The sequence below is a fragment of the Mercenaria mercenaria genome, chromosome 17 (assembly GCF_021730395.1).
Source record: "Mercenaria mercenaria strain notata chromosome 17, MADL_Memer_1, whole genome shotgun sequence".
NCBI lineage: Eukaryota > Metazoa > Mollusca > Bivalvia > Venerida > Veneridae > Mercenaria > Mercenaria mercenaria.
Genome location: NC_069377.1, coordinates 4,131,625 through 4,140,395, shown reverse-complemented (window position 1 = coordinate 4,140,395; position 8,771 = coordinate 4,131,625).

The following is an 8,771-nucleotide window of genomic DNA, read 5'->3' as shown; positions in this document are numbered from 1 at the left end:
TGACAGAATCTTGATATTACTAACATTTCTTTCTACCAAAGTCTAATAACTCGGACAAGGAGGAACTGAATAGCAGCAGTGTAAATATGACACATATGTGTCGTCTTTACTGTTTTGAGCTTAGCCCGTTGTCAATTACACTCACATTAGGTCAAGGTTCTTTGGTTTTTCAGCACAGTCATCGCCGTTTATTCCCAATATAAAGAGTAGAGTGGTTACGCATTACAATGCTATCAGAAGTAAGAAGTAAAAAAAGTACAAAGTGTTGATTCAGGGAATTAGTAAAACCACTTTTGTCATGCTCATTCTGCACGATTATTACAGACCGGTAACTAGTTAACCATGCCTCAGAGCAGAGTTGACGGTATGATTAGAAGTTACTAGAGTTGGCCAAACTCAACAGACATTAACATGTGTGTGAAAGAACTACATATGCTGTACACGAATGAGAAATGAGAACATGTTCACTGACATTTTACAAAAGGCTCGAAATACAAAGACAGATTGAGGAATACAAAGAATCTTGTAAGGTTATCAGGTTATTTACCAAGATGGCATAATCAAGGCGTATTAAAATGTAGATTCATTTCATCGAAAATGGAATATAGAAATGAAGAAAGTACATATTGACAAGACTTTGCAATGAATCTGATCCAAGTATTCTCTGTAACACCAAGTATTTATGGAGAAACAATACACTATGCACCTATGCATTGTTTTTGGTGCATTCATGTAGAAGGTGAACAACATCTTTCTACAAATTTAAAGACAATGTCATTATGGCGTGTTCTGCACGTCTGATTAACCGGAAGTGAAGGCGTAACGTTTTTTGCCAATAATATTGGAATATTGCCTGGAAGTCGTTATGCATGTAGCATAAATGCTGCCGAGAATAAAAAAGGCAGGAATATCCCCGAATATACCATTGTCAAAAATACTATGAAAGGTAAGAAACATTGAACAAAGCAAGCACCAACCGTCGTCAACCAAAACTCATATCCAGTTTTATTTACGACTGTTACAAATGTAGTAGTTCAATTTCTGTAGTTTTAAACATTCATCAATCAAGGTGTTTTCAAAAAAATGAGAACGAATGCGGAAGCCAAAGAAACAAACATTATACAAAATCTTTGAACTATATTCTGCCAGAATAGATACTAAAACTTAATTGCTGCCAACGTCTTTTCAGCGTACTTCCGTAATGAAGATACACTTGGTATAAACAAGTTTTATAGCTCGACATACTACGAATTTGCAGATTTGTTTCCAAACAATAATTACGTTGTTTAAAATTATTCTTCACAAAAGCAGTTTATGTTAAAACAAGTCGTCTTGTATCAGTTAGCATACTTAAAACTTCAAAATGGAAGACATTTGCATTTCTTTTGCATATAGCTCAGTTAGCACTGATTTATGTTCTGACTGCAAAATTATTAAAGACATATTACTGACAATTAAAGACAGGGATTTTGTTTGAAATAACATTGAAAATAAAAAAAGAGGATATTCAATTTTCTTTCAACAAACAAACCTTTATGAATCAATATATTTTGAAAATTGGTTTTCATAACTGGGATATATATTTTATTGATATGTTGAAAATTATTTAACATATATTATTGCCTGCTAACGCAAATTACATTATTTAACTCCCATTGCCTGCTTACGGAATTTGCATGTTTGAACTCCTATTTCCTGCTTTCGCAAATTTCTCAAATAAACTCTCATATATAACGATAAAAAGCTAAAATTTGCGTCTTATTCTACAGTTTATATGATAAATACACAATGAACATGTATTGTTTTTCAATTTGCTTGGTATATTTTTGTGTACGAACGGTTTTTAAAAAACTTTCAAAAGGTATAAATAAAAATATAACGTAATGCTAAACTTATTTTTAAAATAAAAATAAATGAAAAACCATACTTTCTCATTTGTAAATCATTGTAATCGGAATGTTTATACAAAAATGCTGTACGTGATGTATATTTTAAACAAGTTAATTAAGACATTTCATTTTCGTTCTGCAAGCTGTTGCTATAATAATGCATATTTACAATATACAGTTCAGACCATTTTTGAAAGGACCCCAAGCTATAGGATGCCCTGTACAGTAACATTTGTTACAGATCTGTACATGGCCCAAAGCGATGTGAATTGGAAACCTCGTTTTGAATGTAGACATGTGAAGAAGCCATCTTTATCCAACAGCATACTTTCCTGAAATAATGGAGAGGGGCACTTAGTGTTTTCCATTAAAAAAAAGAACCTATAATTAATGGCAGTTTCATACAAAACATCTAACTAAATATTTTTTATAACGATGCATCTGATCCAGACATTAGATATCACACATTGATGAAAGACTTATAGGTGAACATAGCTATTCCCTCGACATGAATAATCTATGAATGAGAAAATCGTGCCATTAGAACAAAGTATGTTATTCCATCTATGAATGAGAAAATCGTGCCATTAGAACTAAGTATGTTATTGCAATTAGTTTTCAAAAATACTGAAATGGTTGTTCCGGAAATGTTATTTTAAGATACGAGAACTTATGCAATGAAATATATAATGGACAAACCAAATGCAATTTTTTTATATATACGTACTGCTTGTAAGAAACGATATTTTGTAGTAAACTGAACGTGATTGTTGGGGGTTATAAGGCTAATGCTGCTGTTTGCTCTTAATGCAATCATTCTTTTAACTAAAGAAACAGCTGCCATTTTGTGCACTTAAACTTAACCTTTACCCTGCTAAGTTTCAAAAATGGACTGGTCCATCATTCATTTTGGGCAGTTCCATTTATTATTCAAAGGGGTGTTCACTAAAAATTTATTGACAGAATAGCGAACAGTGCATACCATAATCAGACTGCCCGCGGACATGCAGGCTGATTCTTGGTCTGCACTGGCCGCAAAAGCAAAATCACTTGCCGCCAGCAGGCTAAAGGTCAATAACTGCCAACTTCCCCAATTGATTCAGAGGTGGGGGACGAATGATTTCAGACATAATGTTTTTTGTCAAATGCAGAAATATAATATTTTGCAATAATTCAACCTCGAGAAAGAGACAGGAAAGAAATGGATTCTTTATTTATTAGGATTTCAAACGCCATCATATAAATTATTGCTTTCTTTACTATGTTTTTTTCTGCGTGTATTTGTGTTTTTTCACGGAAAAGTTCTATTATTCGCAGTAAGCGTATCATGTTTTCATCAATAAAATTTTGCACGTCTCATTGATTTATCAGCTCAGCATTTTGCATACATTTTTAAGAATTGTTTATGAACCAAAACACAGATATCTAACATAAGAAAAATATCAGGAAAACACCCGAAAGTCCGAAGAAAAGCTAAATTGAAATTGGTTATAAACGTTTCTAACATTCTATAATTTGTTTTAAGCATCTCTTTACAAATCTGCGTTTAAAAACAACCGTATCTCGGAACTTTTGATATAAGTAAAAATTTATTGTTGGAAGGAAGTAAGTTTCAGACTTGTCGAGTTTTAATCTCCCAAAACATTTCACATGACATCAAAATTACAAGTCACAAAGATACCCTTTACTGTTTCGATACATATTTGAACGCTCAAGTGGATAACGGTGTTAGAAGTAAAACAAAAACCTCCTTCTTCTAAAGACATCATTTATGTCTCATCCGGAAGTGTACTTGGTTTGTTTTTTGATGCTTGTTTTGGTTATTGCTTGACTTAAAATAAAACATCGGTATGTCTTAAATGTTTAAACGTTATTTATGTTTTAAAAGCAAAGACAGTAAAGTTTCAATATCTTACAGTCATTTATAATAAACGGTAATATTTGATATAAGTCCACATAAACAACAATCTCAATGTGAATTATATTGAAGCTCTTCAAGTGATAAGATAATAAACTCAAAATTTGTTGCTTTTGCAACAATAATTTACTGGTAATGTTCATATTCATAAGAGCTGAATTTAGTGCAATATTTTAACGCGAGTGCGCAGGAGGTTTTTATCATGAAATTGATTTGTTCTAGTGTTTTATAGATGGAACAATGCATGTTCGATTTATTTCTCAGATACCGCATGCGTACTGCTTTTACGTCTTGCAAGTGTCGTAATATTTCAAAGCAGACAGTGTTGATAAAGATTCAATAGAATTTAGTAGTTTTACAGAACATTGTTTCATGGAATGTGGTAAAAAACTGATTTAGGAACGATATCAGGACAGATATACATTAATTTTCATTAACCATGAAATGGCAATCTGCAAATAAAACAACAAAACCCAACTGCAATTGTGTTCCATAGAAATTATCAAATAAATCGTAGAAAGGTATTCTGCTTAATCATAATATAGAATACTGTGGAAAAAAATAGCCAAAGGAACGTAGAAAACAAAGTTTCAATAATGGGGAATTTTATTTTGTTTGCAAGCTTATTTCTTCTAAAATGCTTATTGAAGATAAGTCACAACGGGTTCAAATTGTGAACGGGCAAATATGCGAATTTTCTGATCTTTGATCATTGCAGTAGACATAATGCTAGGGAAGTTCAATGAACATTATGCAGTTCTTTTATGCTAATACACGGAATATAAAAAGGAAGAAAACCAAAAAATAACCAAAATATACATTTAACTTAATTTTTTCATGTATTAATTCAAAATAATATTAAATTATTTATAAGCATTTATACTGGAACTGTATGGTGAAAACACCGAATCCTGCTTAAGTGGCATGTGAATTGTTTTGCATCTCTAAGTTATCATAATCATATCATATCATATCATAATCAGTTAAGCCAGCAAGAAAGAAATACGTTTATATTAGTACATCATATTTATTGTGTTTTTTTCTAAATAAAATTGTTCCCTATTTCCGAATACAGTATTAAATAGGAAAAAATAAGTTCTTCTACAGTTATTATTATTATTATACCAGATTTATATAGCGCCCTTTTCATGATCAATTTCACGTTCAAAGGCGCTTTACATAGTTCAAATGCAGCCACACAGGGCGCATAATTCATCCTCTACTAGTACAGACACAGAGCGATCTGTACCAGAGGGACAGATTGAGACAAAGCCCCCACGACAGAGAGATCTTGTCCGGCTAACTTAGCCTAGCTCGTTGCGAAAAGACAGCCTGGTTCTTTAACGTGCCCAATGTATAGCACTGATACACGCAAGGATTGCCTGGGTTCCTGACCAGTACACCTCTAGTTGGATGGGAAACACTGAAAAGCGTTTCTGAAAATTCCCGAGTAGCTGCCGGGGATCGAACCCCCGACCTCAAAATTGGAAGGCCAGTGTGCAAACCACTGAGCTATCCGTCCACAGTTCAACTTTGTGACGAACAACATTGTTCATATTGTAAGAATATATTGATTTTAAATAGTTCTTAGTTTGTATAAATCGACTTTCGTCGAACATAAAGTGTATATAAAAGTGTTACATGAGTCATCACAGAAAGAGTGTACCTTTTAACTTTCTTGGACATGGATAGTAAGGAAATTCTAGAAACAAAAAAACGTCTTATAAAGTAGTTGATCCAGGAAATAGAAAGGATGTGACATTCTTTTTACTTCCTTCCTCAGCTTGTTTAATTTTTAGAAGTTTTCAGGTCAGCAACTGAAATTACAGTAAAATCAAACTGCTATTATCAATTAAATCGTACCTTTTGGATCACAGTTTTTCGAAACATGATATGTACTTCAAAACAGAAAGACACCATAGAAACAGTCTGAAAGGCACAGAAGCAAACTTGTAATAACTCGGTATTGTTATATATTCTCGTCATTTGGAATCATGGTATTTATGGATAATATAGTACGTTTATGCCTGTGCTGGATGGGGTGGGAGTGGGGAGGGGGTGGAGAAGCGTGATGGATTTTGCACATTACATTATCTCTTATGAACTGACTCAATCAAACCAATGCTGTTATCGATTTTACAGATTTTATTCATTTTGGTTATTTGGCTCCATCTTCTTTTTGCCCTGAATCACTGAAAGAAACAAATACCATATCAGTGTATTTCTTATATGAACTTTTATTAGTAACATATATGATACTTCCTACACATTCTATAACGTTAGAAAATATGCAAAGAAAATATAGCGCAATTTTCAAAAATCAAACAAATGGTTTACCAATATTGTAAAAGAAAATACAAAACATCGCTTTTAAAATCTAATTTGATTAGTTTTTCGAGGTAACGTAATAAAATGCTACTGCTTAAATCTTATATCAGTTTTTGTATTTGTGGTTTGAATCTCGTCCAAAAATGATTTACTTTTAACATTTTGTGTTTCTTGGTGTTGGCAAAAAAACAATTGAGAAGACTCTATTACATAAGATGACACCCATCCCAGTATTAATATGAAACAGAGTTCCGGAACTCATGTTGCCTTGCTGCTTTATATGTACCACTTATCTGTTCTTTATTGTTTTGTATATGGTGCATTTTGTGCTTTATATACACTATGTATCTGTCCTTGGTTACTTGATATATGCGTCATTATTATTCAGTACGAAAATTATTATATGACTGATGTGTATATGTTAGTATATTTGCAATCACATTTATTTAGTTCTCATATTATCTTATGTCATTTTGTTTACTAGTGGTGATCTTAATTTACTGGAATGACTCTTACTGATTCCCTGGAAATTAGGAATTGGTTAACCTTATATCTGATTTGATAGTCATAGTTGATTTTAATATATTTCTTAACTTTACACACTTGTGTTTTTCTACCTATGTGTTATGTACACCTAAGTTTCAACCATGCGATAAAGATATTCCTTGTTTTGACAGTTTTAAAGATCTGAGCGAGGAAGAAGATAGAAAACTTATAAACCAGCTACAGACAAAATCATGTGAACTTGATATTCTACCAACAAAAGTGCTGAAATCATACTTGGATGAGCTGTTGCCTGTTATTACCAAATTGGTTAATTTGTCGTTGCGCGACGGCATCTTTCCAACAAAATGGAAACAGGCAATTGTAAGACCTTTGTTGAAGAAAATGGGACTGGATCTTGAATTTGCAAACTATAGGCCTGTTAGTAATCTATCGTTTCTGTCAAAATTAATTGAAAAAGCAGCTCTGTTCAGGCTCAATGATCATGTAAACAAACACAATCTTCTACCAAAAAACCAATCTGCTTACAGGAAAAACCATTCTTGCGAATCAGCACTGTTACGTCTTGTAAATGATTTACTGGATGCTATGGAGAAGAAAGAAGTTACGGCGCTAATTGCCATCGATCTCAGTGCCGCTTTTGATACTGTAGATCATGACATTCTTGTTGATGTGTTAAACAAGCAGTATAGCGTTCGTGGAACAGCACTGAGCTGGGTTGATTCCTATCTGCGCCCCAGAATTTGTCGTGTAAGTGTCAATTCAGCCATGTCATTTCCACGCCAATTAAATTGTAGCGTTCCACAAGGGAGCTGCTTAGGACCGTGGCTATATCTTACATATGCAGGGACACTGTTTGATGTTATTCCGCCGTCGATTTCAGTTTACGGCTTTGCGGATGACCACACTGCTAATAAACGCTTTAAACCATCATCTCCAACAGTAGAATCCCAGACAATACGAGAACTTGAACAATGTGCTAAAACAATCAGCAACTGGATGAATAAAAATAAGCTTAAAATGAACACTTCCAAAACCGAGTTCATCATGTTTGGTAGTAGGCAACAGCTCTCTAAGTGTTCAACTGACAAAGTATGCATTGTAGGTGGTGAAGTAAAATCAGTGAGCTTTATTCGATATCTAGCTGCATTCCTGGATGAAAACTTGAATCTAAAAGAGCATGTAAAACGGAAGTGTAGAACAATGCTCAACTACTTCAGAATAAAATGTATCCGGAAATATCTTACCAAAGAGGCTACCGAAACCCTTGTCCTGTCATTGGTGATATCCCATTTAGATTATTGTAATGTCATTCTGCATGGTATTGCTCAAAGCGAAGTAAACAAAATGCAACGAATTCAGAACATGTGTACAAAACTTGTCCTAAATCGAAGAAAATATGACAGTTCCAAACAAGCGCTGTATGACCTTCACTGGCTACAAATCAAAGCCAGAATCACATTCAAAATGATCACCTACATGTATAATTGTTCAGTTGGAAACTCTCCAGAATATCTTTCTGAACTTCTCATAAAACAAACACAGACAAGGAACTTGCGTTCTTCAAATTCCGTTACTGGGTGTTTCGTTGTTCCTTTCAACAAACGCAAAACGTTCAGCGACAGAAGTTTTGGTACTGTTGGACCTAAACTCTTAGGTCCAACAGTACCTTACTGTATCTTAATATTCTAATATTTTATTAATCTTATCTGATGTCTGATCTTTTTTTTAATGCTTACTAAATAGTTTATTCACTATGATATTTATGCTCATTTATGTTATATGTCATTAAATATCTTAATTTTTGTCGTATTTTTATGTATTTGTAAAACGCCATTGAATATGTTTTGCGTACAAATAGGCGTTTAATCAAATAAAACAGTTTCAGTTTTTCTATTAGGTTATCAAATCTTGGAAAATAGTTACGCATAGTTATTTTCTCTGTTTATATATGCACCGACTTTAAACTTTGTATTGTATATCATCGTTGGAATATAAAAATTGCGAGGAGTACCATTGATAAAGTGGTTTGATTGTTTGAAATATCTACGTGTCTCCTTGAATCTGGGACTTTGATATAATTATGAAGTTTTACGCCGATTATTATTTTCAAACCACTGAAATATGAATAA